The sequence below is a fragment of the Aptenodytes patagonicus genome, chromosome Z (genome assembly GCF_965638725.1).
Source record: "Aptenodytes patagonicus chromosome Z, bAptPat1.pri.cur, whole genome shotgun sequence".
NCBI lineage: Eukaryota > Metazoa > Chordata > Aves > Sphenisciformes > Spheniscidae > Aptenodytes > Aptenodytes patagonicus.
In genome coordinates this window covers 83,058,453-83,079,228 of record NC_134982.1, presented here as the reverse complement: position 1 = coordinate 83,079,228, position 20,776 = coordinate 83,058,453, and positions in this window count along the sequence as shown.

Here is a 20,776-nt window from a genome sequence, read left to right as displayed (position 1 = left end):
TGCAGCTGCTGGCGGGGCAGCCCCTTTCTTATGTGTGAAGCCACACACACTTCAGCCTCCCATCTGCACTTGAGCAGAAAAGGCCCCTGCTCAGAGGTGTATTTCAGAAGAAATTGCGAAAACTTATGCCCCACAAAATAGTGATTTCCATGCATATGATAACAATCTCCTTTGTGACTGCACTGGGGACAAAATTTATCCATGTCAATGGAAAGACAAAGCCATGACCTGTTAGCAGTTCATATCTACTCTTGCATGGTTTTTTAAACTTCATTTCCATTATAGATTAGGCAATCATTTCAGCCCAACTTTGAAGCAGAAGTCCATCTAAGTCATATCCAAAAACATAAACACTTTTATAAAAGTCTTTGCTTAAACTCTATTTAGCAGGACTAAAAATTATATCTAGGCAATGTGACTTAGATTTATGAATGAGAACTCTGAGATCAAGCATCTGAGCAGCACTGCTGAATATTTCCATCATGGCAGGGATTAAAAGTCCACATTAATAAATCCACCACATTTCCCAAATGCAAAGTAATGGTTTATTAATCAGAACTCTTTAGTAGGAATTTGTTGCAATGATTTGTCATAAAGCTATAACGTTTGTTCTGCTGTTTAAAGATTCCCTGCCCATTTGGTAAATGCCTATTTATAAGCATTAAAAATGCAAAGCAGTATGTATATTTCATTGTTTCTTTCTCTGAAGCTGACCTAACTTACTGAGCGAAAAAAGAAGAAACTCAGCATTTCAGTAACACAAGGACAAGGACTCTGAGGTATCTGCCCCACCAAATTGTATTCCTGGCCAAATTGCTCAGACTTTTATCCCTGATGCATAGGAGAAAGTGGCCACCCAGACTGGAGAAAGTCAGCAGATGAACCTGAGAGACACTGTTTTTTATGGCTAGACATAGCTGTCATGGGAATGGGGCAGCAGCTAATTGCACAGGGAGGTAGCCATGGCCCCTCCATCCCCTTCTCTGCAAATACTTGCTTGTGTGGCCAATGGGGATGCCAGTGCCCATCACCTCCTCCGGATAAGGGTGCCAGCAGACAACACGCACTGCATACACCTATGGCTTGCATTCATGTAGGGGCTGGCACCTCCAGCAAAGCCGTGTGGGACAAGGAAGGCTGCCGCGTGACGTTCAAGCCTGCGGGGATCACGTTGCACAGCCCCGTTGTTCAGCAATAGCCCCAGAGTTACACTTTTCTCCTCAATCACTCCTACTGCAGGATCCTTCAGGTGCTGGATGGATCATTGATTTTTGAGCCAGAAAATTAAGTATTCAAGGTTTAAGTCCTCTAAATGAGCTATATTGAACTAAATGTAACCTCCTTACAACTCTTCCAGTATAACATCACGTTTCAGTCTTTTTCCAGGAACCATGGTGAGGACCTTTGTTTTGTTTCTCAGGATAACTGCAGTGCAGCTTCACAGGCTGTACAGAACAGCTGAACAGAAACCTTCAAATAAAATAAAAAGTGTTGCCTCCTTTTGGGACAACATTATGAGTATCCAAGTATTTAACTAGCTTACAGAGAGCACTGATAGGGAGAGATGCTTTAAGTCTCGCTAACAGCAGCTAATCAGCTAATTACACAAAGCAATTTAGGCCTGACTGGTAGCAGATATGCTGAACTGTGGTTTCTTAATAGGAAGAGTAAACAAGATACTGTGAAGTAGTACTTGCCTACAGATTAGCACAAGCAGAGACTTTGGAGAGAGACTGGTGTTGTCCAATCCTCCCCACTCATCCAAAACACCTTGCGTCTCATAGAGCGGTGTGTTTTGTTATACCTTTTCCTACTGTTTTGCTTTAATTATATAAGACATTATAATTCTTGGCATTATAATTCTTGGCATTATATTAAATATACAAAATAGTATTTAAATCCAATTTGCAGATGGCCTAGACAGACGAAGTTGTTTGGCCAAGCTCTTCTGTGACATGTGTCCACCTTATATGACCACTGTCAAAACAGCAACTTCAGTTATAATGGTGATGAGAGGATGGGAAAAGATGCCTTTACTCAGCACTTTCTCAGACGTTTAACCAGGAGCGGAGGCCCCTTGGTAAGTCAGTGTGAGGACATCTGTAGTATCCTCATAGGTACTGCAAGCGTTATGCGAATACAGAGAAATACAACAGTTTCCTGGTACAACAAAGACAAAATTTACTGTTTTAAAAGTACGTGCCTGTTAACTTTCAGATTAAAATGCATTAGCTTTCTGTTCTCTATTTCAAGCTGGGACAAAATCTTTTTAAGTAGGTAGCAAAGCAATCAGCTGCCATCCTTTATAAATGAGACTGGAAGGGTAGAAGGGTCCCCTTCCACTTCCTTGCAAAAAGTGGTCTTTTCTTAAATTTCTGTATTTGTGACAGGGTGAGTGGGTGCCGCAGCAAGGAGGATGAAGGGGAGTTTCGAGGGTTGCCTGCAGCGGGAGGGCTGTATCCAGTGCACACAGACAAACCTGGGCCGGTGATGCTGGGCACGCACCTGACCCATGCCATCACATCACAGCCCAAAGAGGGGAACTTAACCCCCCAAGATGCGGGGGGCCAAACGCCATTCATTTGGCCCAGAAAGCCAAAGCTGCTTGCAGGAACCATTGTCCAAGCACCACATTACGGGTGCTGGTACACAAGAGTGAAGCATAAGTAAGGTAAATTCAGGGCAGGGAGGCCAGCCGAGATCGTTTTGCAGTCTCAGCTCTATCTTTACAAGGCATTGAAGCCTCTAACTGCGGCACTTGGGAATGGGTCACTTGATAATTATGAGACCTAACCTAACCAGCAAGGGGAAAACCAGGGACAGGTCTAAATTCAGTACTCAGCTCAGTACCATTCCCCAAGTACCAAATTTAGACCTGTTCCTGGTTTTTCCCTTTGGTGGGTTAGGAGAGGAGAGCACTGCCAGAGCTGGTTCAGCTGTAACAAACCAAGCAAATCCAAACCTTTAATCCTCTTACAAAAGACCTCTTTATTTAAAAAAAAAAAAAAGTGCTTGTCCCATGATCCTTTATACGTCCCCTTTGTGTCTGTGATGCTATGCATTTTTTTTTTCCTTAGATAGGGTATCCTTTCACTATTCTTCTGCTTCTCAGTGAGGAGGTAGAAAAGGACAGCAGGCTTATTTAATGTGCCCTCCCAAGGCTGTAAAGCATTTCCTCTCCTTTTCCAGTGGTTCGTGAGTAACAGAGACAGTTTGTGAAGATGTAGTCTAAAACTTCAGGGTTTTCTGTAGGGCCGTTTGTTTGACTCAAAACCCACAATGTATGCCAAGCCCACGACATCATGTTCAGAGCCAGCAATTTAATGGAAATTGTTTTAAGTTTTTATTTCCTGCCACAGGCTTTCTGAAGCACTCTCAGAATTTTCCTTTCAGGTTAAGCTAAAGCCATTCTGTATAAATATTTATGTAAGGGTGTGAAGGGGGAATCACCTTCCGCGCTCCACCCAACAAAAATGTTGGAAAAAATGATGCATTTTTGGTAGTCCATTTTAAACATGTGGACAAGGGCAGTCTTTGACTGTATTTTACTTACTTGCTGGCTGGCATCCACTTCAGTCTTTGCCAAAATAAAAAAATACAGAAAATATTATATTTTTTAGAAGCTAAAGGAGAAAATATTTTCCCTGACCCCTTTAATTTTTTTTCTGAGTTTAAATGTACGGCTGTCTGTAAAAGTACGACTACTGCTCAGGAAGTCAGATCTAGACATGAGTAAAACACTGCCCCAATCAATTACAAGAAAAATGCCTTTTAATGATGTTTCCACACTGGACAAATAAAATAGGCTGTTTCTAACATGCTACAGTAAGCAGGGATTCCTTATTGCCTGTTTCTCTCTGATTTCTCAGAAAAGCACGGGGAGCGAGAGCTCATCGTTAGGGGCCACAAAGTCAGCGGGTATCGTTTCTGGAAGGGGAGGAGAAACCACAGGACAGTTCTGCACATTTTTTACTTGAGGTCTGAGGAGTTTGGGATCCTGACATTTCCGTCTCCATACTTAACTCCTAACCTGTTTTTCCTTTCACTTTAAGTTTACACCATCACATTGGATTGACTTCAGCTAGGGTTTACTCTGATATCCAACCAGGCGAGCAGCAAAAAGACTCAGGTCCCAGAAGACCTCACTAGGTAAACACGAGTCCTTCAAAGCAAGGTCACTGTGGAGCTCAGCACTACGTCACCCTCCAAAGTGGGCTCAAAACTGGTTTTATTGCTCTTCTGTTGTTTATGGAAGGGGAACCTGGGAAGGAAAGTCCAATAATTGCAACTACCAGATGACACCACAGAGGTAAATGACTGCTGCCACCCCCCAGGGTAACTTTGAAGCCCTGCATATGCTGTTAGCCTTTTTACTCTGATCGTTGCATTGCACAAGATGGCTTTTGAATTACTGGTGTTTGGAATCTGTCGCTGAAATGTAAATTTGCTGAGACACATTGTCTTGTCAGACTCCGACCGTCTGTTGGACAGAGCCATGATATAATCCTGTGACCTTCATGAAGGACAGCAGAGTCCCAGTCGCTGGTCTGATCTCTGTGTGCTACCAGACCTATCACACACTCTGCACTTAGTCAGAGGGAGAAGGAGAGACATATGCACTGAGGCTAATGAATAAAAGAGCGAATGAAAACTGAGTCTGGATGTGTCATTTGATTCCCACCCTTCATTTATTGGCTTAATTTATTTTTGAACTCACACAGCTATAACTCTATGTCAGTTCATGCTCATAATGAGTTTAGATCAGTACTTAAGAACTTCACTTTGAACATATTTGAAACTCCCGTTACATTAAGTTTATATTAAATTAGTGACAGACTTCTAATGTAAAAAGTAATTATAACGAAAACTCAGCAGCACGAAACCACAGTTTCAAGGTGAAATTTCGAAAAAGAGTCTATTCATTCTTCCCTTACTCCCCAAAAGAATAAATATTATGCCAAACAAATTCTAAAGTATTGTTTTAATCAGATTGAAACTGATTGTTTGATGGAATTTGTCATTTGTGGAAATTCTCCTGGAGATTAAATTAATTTCCTAGCCTTTAAATCAAGACCAGATGACTTTTTAACAAATAACACTTAAAAAATAATTGGGATAGAACTGGAAGTCACTAGATTAATTTTATGGTTTCGTGGAGTCCAAATTCTATATGAAAGATAATGGAAATTGTCCCTTCTGAATTGAAAAAGCCAAGTAGCTCTAATGGCACTTATGAAGGCAGTAGGCATTTCTCAGCTGATATCTTTCTGACCAGCACTGGCGCTTTCCAACCAAGTCAGGAATCCAGAAGGACCAAGGGAAAAATACAGTGGACATCTGCCAGGATTGGGCCAGAAGAAAGGGCCTCGATGAAAAGTAAGGTCTGCAATGGAGTACATGGAGGGAAAACTGGCCTGAGTGGAACAGACAATGTAACTCCATTACTGTCATAAAAGTGCCAAATAAAAGCCTAATTCACCCACAGTGAATCCATGTTGCCATACCTAGTACAGGCAATTTGGGAATCGGTATTTCTTTGCAATGGCTTTTCTACCTGCAGCACGTGTACCGCTGTACAGGGAAAACTGAGCTAGTGCAGTCTGAAAGGAAGAAAAGAGATCAGGTTGAGGTGTGGGTGAAGGTTCATGTGTCAGCATGCTTTATTTAAAAAAAAAAAAAAAAAAAAGCAATTCCTGTTTTCAAGAACAATGGAACTTTTCAAACTCAAAATTTCTCGTGTCCCCCCCTTCCCGTTTTAGGAATCTGTCGTAAGGAGGAAAAAGGATTCCCATAACTTCTCCAGTTCATTAAGTATATGTTTACTACAAACTCATCTGTTTGATGGCACCTCCAGATTTGTTGTCCTGATTCTTGCACGGTCTTGAAACAACTAAGAAGAGAGTGTACACAGTTTTATCCATCCTGGCTGTGGACGATTTTTCTCATTACCATCCTGGAGTGCACTCGTACAGAGGTTTGTGTTCCAGACTGCACAGAGGTTGAGCAATCTCCAGGCCCATGCCAAAGAAAAGAGGGAGGAAGAAAGGGGATAGCAGAGTGCATTTCACAGCACGGTGAGCACAGCTGATGTACCCTAGCAGCTACTTTTACAATGCCCATTTGTCACATGCTTGTCCTTAAGTCTGATTTAATCATTTTTCCTGGAATTATGAACAACTGCAGGGAAAAATGGTTTTCTGGGGATATTCAAGGGCATATTTTCCTGCACAATGGACATATCTTTGTGAAGAAATATCTTTGTGATGCAGCACAACCTCGTGCCTAGGAGGACTGGTCTTGCAGAAAGGCAGGGCTCGTTGGCTGATAGAGCACCTTATCAATAACTCAAATCCCACCACCTCTGCAAACTGAGCCATGCCCTCACAAAAGGCTCTGTCTTTGGCTCTGAGGATCTGAGCGGTGCTCACTCAGACATCTTGACAACATCTTGCTGTATGAGACAGCCAGGGGCTGCTCCTAATTCCAGGCAGAGTGCAGAAAACAAAAACAAAACCTAAGCTAAACAATCCAGGATAACTTGTCAGCAGTTTGCCTAATGACAACATCTTTAAAGGCAAACTCAACACTGTAAAGCAGAATTTTCTTGCCCAGATGCATATAGCCTACAAATTTTAGTTCCCAGAGAAGTGGATACAGGTGTTTCCAGGTTTCTGCTCTTGGTCAGTCTTTGGTTCTCTGCCGTAGTTTGGGGATGCACCTCCTGCCTGGACCCCTGAAGGCTCAGTTGCCTCAAAAACTCTAGGTCCAGTGCTTGCTCTGCTGGCTGAATCATCCCCTTTCTGGTTCCCCAAAACCTCACAGGCAGTACATGCTTGCATTTTAACCTAGCTATATTTTCAATGTAGACTTGTGAAGTCTCCAAGTACATGCAGCAGACTTGGGTTAAGAAAACAGCATCAAAACCTGTGTTAGTCTGGATTTACCTTATACAGAACAGTGCGAGTCTTCTAAATATTATTGTTCTGACACAGAGTGTAAGCACCTTTGAACACAAACCACAGCAAAACATGTCATTGTGCTGGACAATCATACATGTCAGCTGTAAGCACTAAAGACCAAGGTCTCAGCTGAACGTCAAATGATTCATTGCATTGTGTATATGACTCAGTTTTCATTGGCACCTGTATTTGGCTGAATAATGTTTTGGCTCAGTAGATTATTTAATGAAAAAGGACAGTGGCAATTCTTCTCAGAGACTGATCATAACAAAGAAAATGAGGGGTAAAGCAGAGAAATGCAGTGTTTTTCACATCTTTTGGTTAAAAACCACAGAGCTCTTAACTCTGAAGTGCCAGCTGCTGAGATATGCCACTTTCAAAAATGCAGCGGCATTCAGAAATTGGACACAGATCAAAGAAAGACAGCAAAGACCACCCGTTTGTGAAAGAAAACTTACAGCCTTGAAAATTCAGTGAATTCCTATTACTCATACTGTCAAAACAAGTGCCTGCAGGTAGCTTATCTTGTATCAAGTGCACCGCACAACAAAATACAGTAAAGAAATCATTGTTCTCCTCTTGATCAGCATCGCGTCAAGAGTTTAGGAGGGAAAGCAACCACTGTCCTGGGAAGGGTGGAATCTCTTTTTTAAATGTTATGGCTTCATGCTGTGTTAGCAGCACTGCTGACAAGGCCCACAAAGACACCGTATAAATTTGCTTAAGAAAACTAAATTCAAGACCTCCAAAGTAGAATGTGGTATTTGTTTTAAACAAATCTAATTTCAGTCACATTTTCAGGTTTCAGCTACTATTTCTTCATACTCACAAGCACCAAAATGGATGTGTCCGACTAGTCTAGCCAGTGTTACTGATGTGCAACACAGAGGACAAGGGACACCAGCTATCAAGTTCCCACCACATCTCCTAAGTTTGTCTCGATGGGCAACAACAAGCTGGTTTTTAGACAGACAAGTCTTTTAAACTCTTTAGGAGTCACGAGTTGCCTCAGAGTCTCAAGTAAGGTTGCTGCCTTACAAATATCGTCAAGATTTAATGGCACATAACCAAACACTTTCCAAAAGCCACGCAGCCCCAAGATCCTTTGGTGGTGTATGGCCATAGATTTGAAGTGACTCTAGGTCCTGTCCTAGCCAGCCAGCTCACCTCTCCCAAAAGGAAGACCCAGAGATTCGGAAAGGTTTTTCACAAAGTTCCCCAGCATCACACAGCTTTTACCGAAAGGATATTTTCTTTAGCCTGCCTAATGCTGGGACCTGAAACACTGCTTTCAAAACTCAGGAAAAGGACCTCACTGGGAAGTTGAGGGATGTCTCAAACACAGCGCATACTCTAGTACTGCCACTGTATCCACATCCCTCCTGCCAAAAACATCAAGCGCCATTGCTCAGCTATGTCACAGCAGCCAAAGATGTTAGGTCACAACAGTGTACTTCAATCAGCACCGAGATAATAGAAGAAATAATAAGGACCAGTCTATAAAAAAAAACACCAAAAAAACCCCAACCCAAAACAAAACACACAACTAATACTTCCTGCTATAAAATTTCAAACACCATCAATTTCTTTCAAGCTTTGAACACTCTCAAGAAACCTCTCAGGAAGATGTCAAGCAATAAATTTCATTGGAAGCCATCCAATGAACACTTCACTTTGGATTGATTTTTTGTGACTGCCTGCCACTTGATCAGTAAGTCTTCTTCCCTCTTGCAATGAGGTTTCTCCTAAGGTGAAGAAAAGAGGTTAGTGTAGGCGGTTAGGACGCTTCATTTTTGTACAGGCTGGATTCAAGCATTTTATTCAGCGCAAAACCCCTGTGTCATCTTATACAACTCATTTCCGTATCTTCTCTGTCTCATGTAAAATGGAAATAATTTTCCCCTGCCTCATCCAGACTGTTATCAGGCACAGAGATACTACAGTTGTAGAAGTTACACAGCACCCACAACAGATTCAGTGTAAACCCAATTATCTGACTGAAGAGCATCACAATAGGTTATCCCAAATGTTGCCTACTAGAGGAGATAGCTGGTATGTAATAATCCATAGCCACTCTCCTCTGTGAAAATATATAGGGATAGAAGGGCGATAGGCACAAAGCATCCATCAGAAAACTTAGAAATTGATTTTTTCTCTCCTTGAGTGCAAAAGAGAAACTTCAGGAGGGTCCTGTGGGTCTCAGATTTCAGAGGGAGGATCAGGGGCCATTTGGAAACCAGCAGGAACTCATAAATCAGACGGGATGGGACTTCAGGCCCACAGAGGAGGGAAAAGAGAGATCACTAACCCCTTCATCTTAAAAGTTGACTTAGCCGCATCCACTGGACATCTCAAGATAAACTGCCAGACGTCTTTTGAAGAGATAGCCCTGCTGCTTACTGCCTCTCCCCAAGAAATCAGCAAGTTTTGTCAGCATCTCAGCTGGAGTTCACAGCTGTGATCACCGAAGTCATGAAAGTGTCTTATCCAAATTCTTGTCTCACAGTTTAGCACTTTGTACAACACTTGCAGGCCTCCTTTGCTGCCGAGCCTCCGTCACGCACCGCCGCAGCTACACCTCTGCTGCAACACAGTATTGCAGCACAGTAATGGGGATTACCTTTTATTGGCTGGTCTGTTCATTCATCCCTTTGAACCGCCAGTGCATTTCAAATTGTACTTCCTTTGCTGTTAAATGGGACTTGAAATAGCTGTGGTCCGTAGCACTTCCACTGTGGTCACGCCACAATGCTGAAATCTCCCCTGCTCACCCGGGTCTGGGGTAAAGCAGGCGATAAAACACCGGAGGAGCATGTACCTCCGCTGCAGCTGAGTGGCTCCTTTTGGAAAGGGGAGGCTTGCTGATTTAAATGGGGCTGCTCAAAGAGTAAGGCGCAAGTGACTTTAAGTGATGGTGGCATGGTCTAGCTCTAGACCCTGGGCCCTATTTTTGCCACTGAGGCAAAAGCCCGTGAGACCACCCCCTCCAAGTATCAGTGCACAAGTGAGCAGCTGCCCTGCAAAGAAATCAGCAGAGATGAAGAGGAAATACACCCTTATTGAGATGTTCTGGGGGAGGTCAAATTTATGTCAAGGGGTCATACTGTTTTCCTTCCAGGGCAGCTGGAGTTTTCCAGGGCAACCCCCAAGAGGTCTTGGAAATGAAAGCACTGAAAGCCTGTGCAGATCTCTGCTAATCGATGGTGAAAGCTGCTATTTTCAACACGGAGACCAAATGCCAGGTCTGTGGAGGCTCGGGACTCTGGTCAAGGAGAGAAGCACACCAGAGCACAGCCAGGATCTTTCCCCCCACCCACTCTCTCCACTTTTTCATAAGAAACATTTAATACCCCTCATTACTTGGGTTTTCTTTTACATGAACTCGTACAATAATTAGTACATTTTATTTAATGCCCAGTTTTGAATAAATAAAAAGTAAATGCACTTCTTTACTCTTTGAACCCTACTGAAGTTTGCCTGTTTCACTCACTAACTCCATGACTGAAAAAGAAACTGAGCTTGTATTAAACAAATTACCAAAAAAAAAAAAAGAATCTAATAAAATTAGCTTCCAGACATTTCACAGTAAACAAAGTTTAGATAAACAAATTTCACTCTGGAGGAGATTTTAGCTTGCAAAAGTAACCTTTGCCTCTGGAAGACTGGTGCATTTGGCATGTCCAGATGTTGGGTTTGATCCTTAGCACCATTCCAACCCTTCGCATTATTTGGTCAATGAAAAGTAGATGGAAAGCTGACTTGGATTGCATTAAAGATATTCCTCTTGCAGAAGATCTGCAAATAACTATACATTTCCCACTCTTCGACACAATTTGACAAGTTTTGAGTGGAGATACTGAGGATGCTGCACCCTGGAAATGCAGCACAGACTCATTACTTTATTGCTCTTGCAAGTTAAAACAACAAAAAGCCAATTTTCACAGCAGCCCCACTTAAGGGAAGAAGACTTATTCAGCAAACCTTCCTCTGATCCCACTTTCCAGGCTGGCCCTAACCATGCACAGCAAGGCCTGCCTGTCTTGTGTCACTCAGTATTGGACCATAGTGGCTCCCAAAAATGATCCCTGTACTGCGCACTTGGAAAACTTCCATGGACCTTAAAGGGTGTTTGGGGGGAAGAGATGGGGAACTGGCCTCAAATAAGCATTGAAAACAATTGCTCAATGTTCTTTTTGTATGTTTAATGTTACTTGCTACAAGTGCTGTAGTCCTTATAAACTATCTCTAATACAGTATAACCAGAGGTACATTTAACTCTGTTGCTCCTCCCCATGTGTGAGATACCACGGCTTTCAGTTTAGAGCATGCTTGGGCCTTCAGGCAGGTCTCTAGGGGATCTCCACTGTTTAGTTTCCTGCCGAAAAACAACAAAAAGTAAACTAAAATGCCACCTTCCACGGAAATACTTTGAGTTATATACACGCACTGCTTTTGTCTTGCAGAGTGACTCTGGAGACATATGTTTTTAGAAGAAATAAGAACCCATGCGAAAGTTTTAGAGGTCTATATCACTGACAGAAGAAACTGTGCAGATACCATTGTGGATAATTTTTGCTCTAAGCTGCCTGCATGCCACTTTATTTGGGCAAAATATTGCACTATTTCTAAAATTAAGGTTTGTTTCCAACTTGGCCAGTTTACTGCCATACTAACAAAAATGTCAGTATCAAGGTTTTAAGAAAAGTCTGGGGCAAGGCTGGGGGTGTGCAAAAAGAAGACATGAAGAGAACGGGAAAATGAAAATGTACGTTCCAAATAACAAAATTTCTTAGAAAAATTATGAATAAACCAAATTCAAGAAAAAATTTGAAACATAACTCTGGAGAAGAGGGAAAAGAAAATAATTTTGTTTCTAATATCAGGCAATTTTTTATTACTGGTCAATAGTGGGTTGCAACCGAGCTCAAATGGCGTTTCAGTAATGTGTCCAGACAGTTAACCAAACCAACAAGAACTTTTAGAATTTTTAAAAAATTCTAGATCTAAAGGAAAAAAAAAAAAAGAAAACAAAACAAAAACACCAGATGCTTTTTATTTCTTCAGTGTAAAATGGAAAAAACAAAGCACAACCAAGCCATTATTCACACTGAGAGTTACACTTGCTGCGTGATAGAGTTACAACCTGATCCTCAAGTGATCCCATATGAATGCAGCCAACTGGGCACAAACATAAACATGCAAAACAAGTCAGAGTACTGGCCAGCTGTCAACAACTTATGAAAAGACTGTTTCTCTCCTAACTCAGCAATAGTCCGTGACACCGTGACTGTACTTGGTTCAAGGCCGGATTCGTGTTGCAAGCACAAGAGAAAATAACCCCCACCTGGTTGGCATGTGCCTTCGGTACACGAGCCCAGGGCCACCGCCTCGCGGTTTCATTGCCAATAGCTTTGCAGAAAGTTTTGTACAACGAGGGAAGATGCTCGCCCCCGGCTCCCACGGAAGGAGCACCGTTGGCACTCAGTACTGCTTCTGGGGACCATCCCTCCTGGGCTGAGGACTGAAACCAGTATCTAGGTGAGGAATAAATGCTAAATCCCACAGAAAGTCATTAACAGCTAGATAGACCGTTAACTCTAATTGGTCACGTTAAAATAACCTTTGAACACTGGTTGTACAGGGTTCTTTCATTGCTTTATGACTACATGAATCAACCCCATTTAAAATGTCACTGAAGTAACTAAAAAAAAAAGATAATTTGCAGGTTACTCAAAACACCCCAAATCTTGACTGATCGTGGAAGAAGGCAATCACTGAAGTATAGCTTTACAAAGTTAGAGCTTCCAAAAAGATCACTTAGTTACAAACCAAATGGAAATGTGTTTCTGGTTCCATTGATCCGTCCTGGACTCTAACACTGCCCTTTCACGCTGACAACCTTATTTCATTCCATGCAGTGTCCAATTCCCAGGCGCTAGTATCATCAAACACTGGTCATGAATTATTTATTTTATTAAAAGGCTGACATTACTTGACAGATAAACACTCTTGCAGGGCGCTCAGGCAAAAGACATTACTGCCTGGCTCTTTCACGTGACATCATAACTTACGAATAACCTTTGTAATGTTTGGTCACATAATCTTGCACCTCAGGTACTACTGCCGGCGGTACGGCTCAGCAGGTTGTTCTTTCAAACTTCGGTTCTTGCACTTGTCACTTGCTGAGACACTGTAAATTATCTTGATAATAACAAGCCACAGAAAATTCACAAGTCCCCATTCGCTTCAGTGGTAATTGTACGAATGATGAAAAACGTGTTTGCTCCATTCTTCATCTTTCTCCAACATTGGTTGTTGGCCATTCCTTCTCACAGTGATGCAGAGCTTGTCAGCGTCCCCCTGTGGCCCTTTTCCTAGCCTCGAGCAATCATCACTGTGTTTGTGCACACACTTTTTCTCTAAACCATTGAGTTAACACTAGACCTGTGTTCAGCAGCAGGCGCAGGAGCAAGCACTCACCTTCCTACATCTATCCTGTACAGCTCTGTTTACAAATCCAGGTAGCAGGAAAATCATAGTCTGCCTAGGCATCTCCCCTGAACTTCACAGACTTCAAGCGTTATATTCACAACAAGCACATCTGTACCACAGCACCTCAGATAATATATCTGTGCTAACATATCACATCGGCAGAGACCCCTAGCAGAGACCAATCTAGAATACCTGGGGTTTTTTTTCTCTTGTTGGGGCGACTCCACTGTTTTCACAAATACTGTAAACTTATATTTTTCATGTGCTGATTCACAGACCTGGGGTGGGAAGGGTGGCAGGGAAAGATGTACATGGGTTGCTGCAGAGGCTTGAAAAAGAAAATGAGGAGGCTTTAGCTTTCTGGAGGAAGCCACCAGAAATATTTTAGAAGCCTGCAAATGGAGAGGACTCAGTGAACCTACACCACAGGGTATTTTTCCTTACACTTTCAAGTTAGCATACTTTTACCAGCACATCTAAGCTGTTTGGATCAGATTCTTCCATATCACAGATAAATTCTTTTCTCAAAACCTTAAAAATTTAACAGACAATGGCGTTATCAAAACAGTATCTATTTCTCTCTGTTGAAGATCAGAGTAACGAAGTATATGATTGTAAAGTTTTGGGGTCAGGGTCCCAGGCATCAATTAACCATTTAAAATGATTACTCAGTAATAAAAGCAGCCAAACTCTGCAAATGAACTTCAGGACAACTCACACACCACCACTGGGCAACTGTAGTGATTTTAATAGAAATGAGAGACACACAGTTGCTCCCCTGCCCCAAAAAGTCTCCAAAGATCAAATAATAAAAGGATTGCAAATATGATTTGTAGAATTCTACATAATTTGGGGAAAATTTAAGGATCATACTTTAACTAATAAAGCTACTGATCTTTACAGCCAGGAAAAAGAAAAAGTTATAAAGAGTGATGTACAAACCCAAACTTTTCATTATTCTATTCAGTACCTAATGTGGCATGAGAATGAGAATATTAATGAAAAGAGAAGATGAACAGTTAAAATGGAGTCAGACAGCTCTCTGTGTACAAAAAATGTATGTGATTTATCTGAAGCATCTAGTGCAGCTCTGGGTTCATTTGACTTTTCCACATTGTCAGTAATTGCAGCAAGAGCTTGCATTTCTATGACAACTTCCACCAACAATTCCAAATGTCTGAAAACACAATTTTAAGTAATCTTCACCTGCAAATGGCAGTCTACCCACTTCAAATGACCCTAAGCATACCTTACTTAAAACAGAGGCATGATGAAGTATAGATGAGATCTGGAAACAGAGAACCAGATCTCAGCTGCCGGTCCTGTGGCAGGAATAGATTATATTCTCCTTCGGATAACATATGAAATGCATTGGGTTTATTTGCTATAGTAGCAGACGTTTGTATAGCTGCTGGTCTATTACAAGTTAACCCGCAGCTGCATCTGAAATACATAAAAATAAAATAAAACAGAAAAAATCGCTCTCTCGCAGGCTGCTCCCCCCAGCCGCCCCCGCCACATCTGGCACTGAGAGCCCCTCCAAAGCAGTGGAGGACCCCATGCAATAACCCTCCTCTGTGTGACATCTAGCGTTGGCTTGCCTGAAGGACAAGCCCATGCAAGCCCCATGCTTGCAGCCGTGCAGCTTTGCAGAAGGGGTGCCGGAGCCCCCCAGCCTCACCCCCCTACCCCAGCAGCAGGCAGCTCCGCTCCCCCAGCTCTGGCTTCCACCCCGCTTGCAAAGACAACCTCAGCACCCTCGCTTCGGCAAGTCTGTGCTCAGCTGGTTGCTTTTTTATTTGAGTGGGCTACCCTTCAGTGGCAGAAATCCCCTCTGATGGGGCTAACCAGGGAATGACCATAGCATGGACAACACCATGCAGCCACCTGCCAGCCAGAGCGCACGGGATCCACCGTGGCTACAACAATAGAGCTGTGTTATCAAAATAGGGAAGAAAACTAAGACTTCTCAGACCTCTAACACCTAAGCCAAAACTGATCATTTTGGCTTAAGCTGCGACAAATTCAACCCCCTGCCTGAACCTCTCCTCCACAAAGGGCAGAGGGGACAGCTGGGTGGCCCAGGCTCAGGAGGTGATGGCACTGCTCTTTCCCATCACTGTTATTTCTGGGTCACGCTCTTGGTGCTGGAGGGAACGGTCCTGCCACGCACTGTAAAGGAAAGAAGAAGAAAGAGCCTGGAGCTTACAAAGGTCACCCTAGTTGTCCCAACCACTTGTTCATGCCAAAAAAGCCGGGGCGGGGAAAGTGCAACATTACGATACAATTATTTGATAACAGGTATGAAATTGCTTTACCCGTTCTAGCAAGACTATTACTAGTACTGGACCAGAAATAAATTAACCAAGTTTATTTCATCTGAAGAGTGAATAAAATAGTGTTTCACGGGCATTCTCTGGATAGTACCCAAGATCAGTTCATAACCAAAAAACTAGTTAGGGAAATAAACTTCACTGAGTGAGTTTTAGTGCCCTAATTTCCATGCAAATTGCAAGGAACACTACAGTTGTATTTTAGATCCTTAATTGGATACAAATGTAATGGCCACTGCTATACAGAGTTATTGACATTTACAATTTCAGTCCTTGTCAGTGGACAGGCCAAATAAATAAAGCATGGAGAAGATATTTTCAGGGGCTCCTAAAGAATTATAAGAAAAAAAACTGTGCAGAAAGCAAACAGTACTTGTGTCCCTCAATCCTCCTGATGCTATTGTAAACCTCCCCTCAGCTTTTCACCTTCCTTGGTATCCCAACCTTTATCAAATATTGTCGGGGAAAAAGCAAAACCTGCAAGAGTCTTTCTTGTTGACTGGCTGATAGGAAAAAGGAATATGCTTTTAAACATGTGGTTTGTAGTTTCCATTTGAAACAGTATTTCTGGCTTAAGATTAAATTTGCTATTTTAGCCAAGGTCATCTAGGGATATAATGACAGGCAAAGGTTATAGGAAGATACAGGATTTTTCATTCCTTTAACTGATATCATTTAGAAAAAGATATCTTTGTAGAGAAGGGGAAAATGAAACCCTTTCAATCCTCTGTTCTGAGAGGAAAGCTGAGAAAGAGCTGCCGGGAGTTCAGTGATTTCTTTTTTCCCCACAGTGCAGACAATATTTAGGTCAAACTGGAGTGGTCTGACTTGCATCTGCACATTGCTAAATTTTTGCAGTCCATTGATACTCAAAAAGCTATCATGATACTCAAAAAGCTATCACCATGGCTACAGATTGCTAAAAAAGCTATTGTAAAATTCAAGGATATTCCTGCTCCACATAAGAATATCCCTGGAGAAAGTGCGTGGTACATTTTCCTTGTACGAAAGCAGAAAAGACCACCAATTCATAGGCCACATGAGGTCACTTTTTCTTATGAACTGGAAACATCAACAGATGGAGTACTTGAGACTGATTTGGCCTGGCATTGCCAGAAACCAAATCAGATTGTGAGAAAGACACCTCATATTGCAAAGGACGGTAACTAATCACAAAGCTAATAAAAATAACACTGCCCATACTCAGCTACTAACAGGAAATAAAACTGCCAGTGAAATAGCAGAGAATCAAATGCCCAAGAAACTAATTTAGAAAGTCTTGGCTTATAAAGCACTGATATTTTAACTCAAAACACCCCATCACAGTCAATTGTTGAGGCCATCAGTTGAGAGTCTTGAGGGCAGAAGGACAGAAGCTTTAGTGCCAACAGCTTATAAGCTCCTTCAGCCAAAGGCAATTAAGTCCAAGGTAGTTATGGAAGACATACATGGCAGGAAAGAAGAAATCCTAGACAACAGCTTCCAACACTTCTCCCCACTGCGGTGAAGGGAGAGGGTTACATCCCAACCAGCAATATCTGTGGCCCTAAACCCCACCCAGGCTCGGGCTGTATACCACAGTCACCTTTCAAGGTCAGTCCCCCAGAAACTAATCAGGATGCTACCAACAGCACTTTGGAGCTGACGTAAATAATATGTTCTCACCTAATCACTGGCAAAGGAAAAAAAAAAAAAAAAGAAAGAAAGAAATAATCCCCACCAGGAGAGCAAACAGACATTCTGCAGAGTTTTTGCTGCATTGCCTGATCACGGTATCTGAAAGGTGAGTTCAGAAAACTACAAGTGTTGGGAGCCAAAAAATTAGTTGTGGTCGATGTCATTGACTTTCCTCTGTTCTAGACTTTGCTATTTGTGTATTTTAGCAAAAGGGCGGCTATTTTTAGTTTAGTTGGTATTTACCTTTGTTGATTACACATGATTAAAAAAAGATGCCATAATAACCACAAAGTCAGTGGACACTAATCCTTAGGAAGGATCTGTCAAATTACAAAGACTGTCATACCTATTACCTAGAAAAGGTACATCTCTCACTCACGTCAGGTAGCTTTGACAAGCAAAAGAACAGCAGCTTGCCACAAGCTTCTCAAAGCTTTATTTATTTTTATTTATTTACCTTAGCTTTATTGCTTCTTGAACAGTGAAATAAATTAGAGGAATGTGCCATGCCTCAGCACACGGGAAGAAAGCATAATCTGAGTGCAGCCAATTTATTGGAAGAATAATGAAGCCCTCTCCTTCCTAGGTTTCTCTATAAATACGCACATATATATTTTAAGGGATAATTTTGTCACGAGTCAATTAGCCAAGCCCCCTCCAACAAAGCACACCAGTGGTTTACCCTTTGGACTTGAGCGTGCTCTCCTTTGCAGTGCTCCTAAACCCTTTGCTATTCTTGCCAGGTTTTTCATCCGTTGCCCTGGAAGCTGCAAAGCCCTGCACCCAAGGTTTGTCTCTCTGCAGCCACCTGCATTTTTTACATAAAATAAACAGGATTTTCAGAAATGCATAGCTCGCCTGAGTTTCACTCCCAGCTAAAACACCTAGAAGCTTCAAGGGCAACAGGTCAGTGCTCCTATAAATCCCTCTCAGTTGACACATTACAGAAACTTGTTTCTCCTCCTTTTCCCCTAACTCACTTGCAGAAATCCTTAAACACAGCTGCCTTCTTATGCCTGAAGGGGAAAGGCTTTGTGTGTGCTCTCTGTATACTTAAGTTTGACTAAATGGTCCTTAAATGGACCTCGTGCTACTTCAGTAAAATGCACTGGCAGGAAAGAAAAATAGCCTGATGTTTCAGGATTGTTGTTTTACGAGGACAGACTGATAGCTGAGAGCTTTATTTGCTGCGTAGCGTTTGTTGCTGTTAATCTTCTCAGTGGAGGCAAAAATTGCACACTCCTACTTCAAGGTTAAATCTGAAAATTGATCCTAATATGGTAACAAATGCCAGATTTCTCTTGAAGTAGCCAACACACCAAGGGGAAAAAAACCCAAGCAGCATTTTCACTGAAAACACACATTTTTACACTCCCATTAGTGTTTTCTGCTTTTATAAAGCATACATGCTGCCACCATGAAGACTTAAATGGTAGAGGGAAATAATTTGTTTTTTCCCTTTCAGTTTCAAGCAACTTTAACGGTGGCCATAATGAAAAATACATTAATAGGCACTGGAATTTCCCAAGTCAGTTCACCATAACATTATCAATAAAACATACACAGTAGTTATCAGTGCAAACCTTTGTGCCTCAAAGGGGACTTTTGAAAGTGTCAGTGCCTGTCTATAACCTGAGAAGCTCTTTTTTCAGTTTCTTATGCAGGCATCAGGTTCAACCCTTATACCACAGGCCCTGCAATATTCAGGGTTTTTCTTGAAGTCCTCAATCATGCAACTATGCACACTTCATTAAAAAGTGAAAACGTTCAGCCTAGAAGTTTCCAAGCAAAACCTGAAAAAAAATTAATCAATAGCATTCCAGCATTTCCAAAGTTAGAAATTAATTTTCTTAAGAAATCTTACAATGCCTGAAGACCTAAGGACTTTTTTATGTTTGGTAGTAGCAAGACTTTCTTTTGCTAAAAATACTAAGCTTGAAGAAGAAAAATATAAGGCTGTCTTACTTTACAACTTTGTACTGGTAGATGGAGAAACATTGGTACCAGTACGATCATTTGTGTTAAAATAGGAGAAAAGAGGCTGGCATAAAAGATGAAGGGACTGAACTACAACACCTTGCAATTCAAGTAGAAGCTAAAAGGTAGATGCATGCACTGTAACTCTAAAAATCTCAATATGAATGTAAGAAAACACACATTCCTGTTGCTCAGCCTGGTAGATGATATTAACGACCACAACTCAAAACAGTTACGCTCTTGCAAGTATTACCAAAAAAAAAAAAGAAAGAAACGGAAGATTTCCTTGGCTTGCAAGGGGAGCTTTTGCCGTTTTGTTAAGACTGAAATAAAAGTTTCTTGCAGACATAATATGTGGGCAGTGTGTAACCTGTTGGTGCAGTGGGGTGCGTGGTGGTAGAGACCAATCTTTTAGTGCTGTGGAGGAGGTCAGGACATGCGAGGTCAGAGAGCTTCAGGAGTCAAGTCACTTGTATCTGATTAGGGTAAGAGCATCAATAGAGCAAGAAAAGGGTTTTAGAAAACATGACAAGGTTAAAGCACAAGGCTGAGAAAACTGTCCTAACACCGGTGTCCGACGAACACTTCAGCAATGCATGATGCAATGCTGAGGCCCAGGAGAAGGATGATATTATAACAGGTAGAAAATTAAAGTCTACGCCGGTATTTTGGCCACGAGGGGGGCTTGAGAAACCCAAGCATTGGAGATTCAGAAAGGATTTGCAGACATAGAGGAGATGCAGGATCTCTCTCCCTTTCCCAAAGCAGTCCATAAGGTGGAGTCCAGGAGCTGGGGAGGCTCCTTGTGTTACAGATTAAAGGGCTGATTAGCAACATGGGAGGAGAGCTGGGGAAAGACTGACCCACAGAAACCAGGCGAGGAAGGGATTTTGAGAGCGGTGGCTGAAAGGCAAGGATGGGTACCAGGAGCCTCCAAGGCCACTTCTACAAAGTAGAAGTAAGCCAAGTGCCAAAGTGAACAGAGAGAGACCCGGGTAGACAAAAGGGACATCACTATGGTCAGCTTCTAACATACCAAACTATAGCCAAGTGCAAATAGCAGACGGTGGCCTGCAGAGTCAGAGGATACATTGTCCCCCCCCCACGCAAACACAGACACCAGCATCCCACAGCCACCCTGGAGGAACTTTGGGAAGGCAGGGGTTTATTGACAGTAACACCAAATTTTACATCCTTGTGTAATATTTGAGAGAGTACCCGGCTTGGCCAAGCTTCCACTTCTGCTTTCAGGGGTGCACTTATAGCTCCCACAAAATACAATCCCTAAAAACTGAAATTTGACTGTGCTCACGGTAAACAGTTTCCTCATTATACATT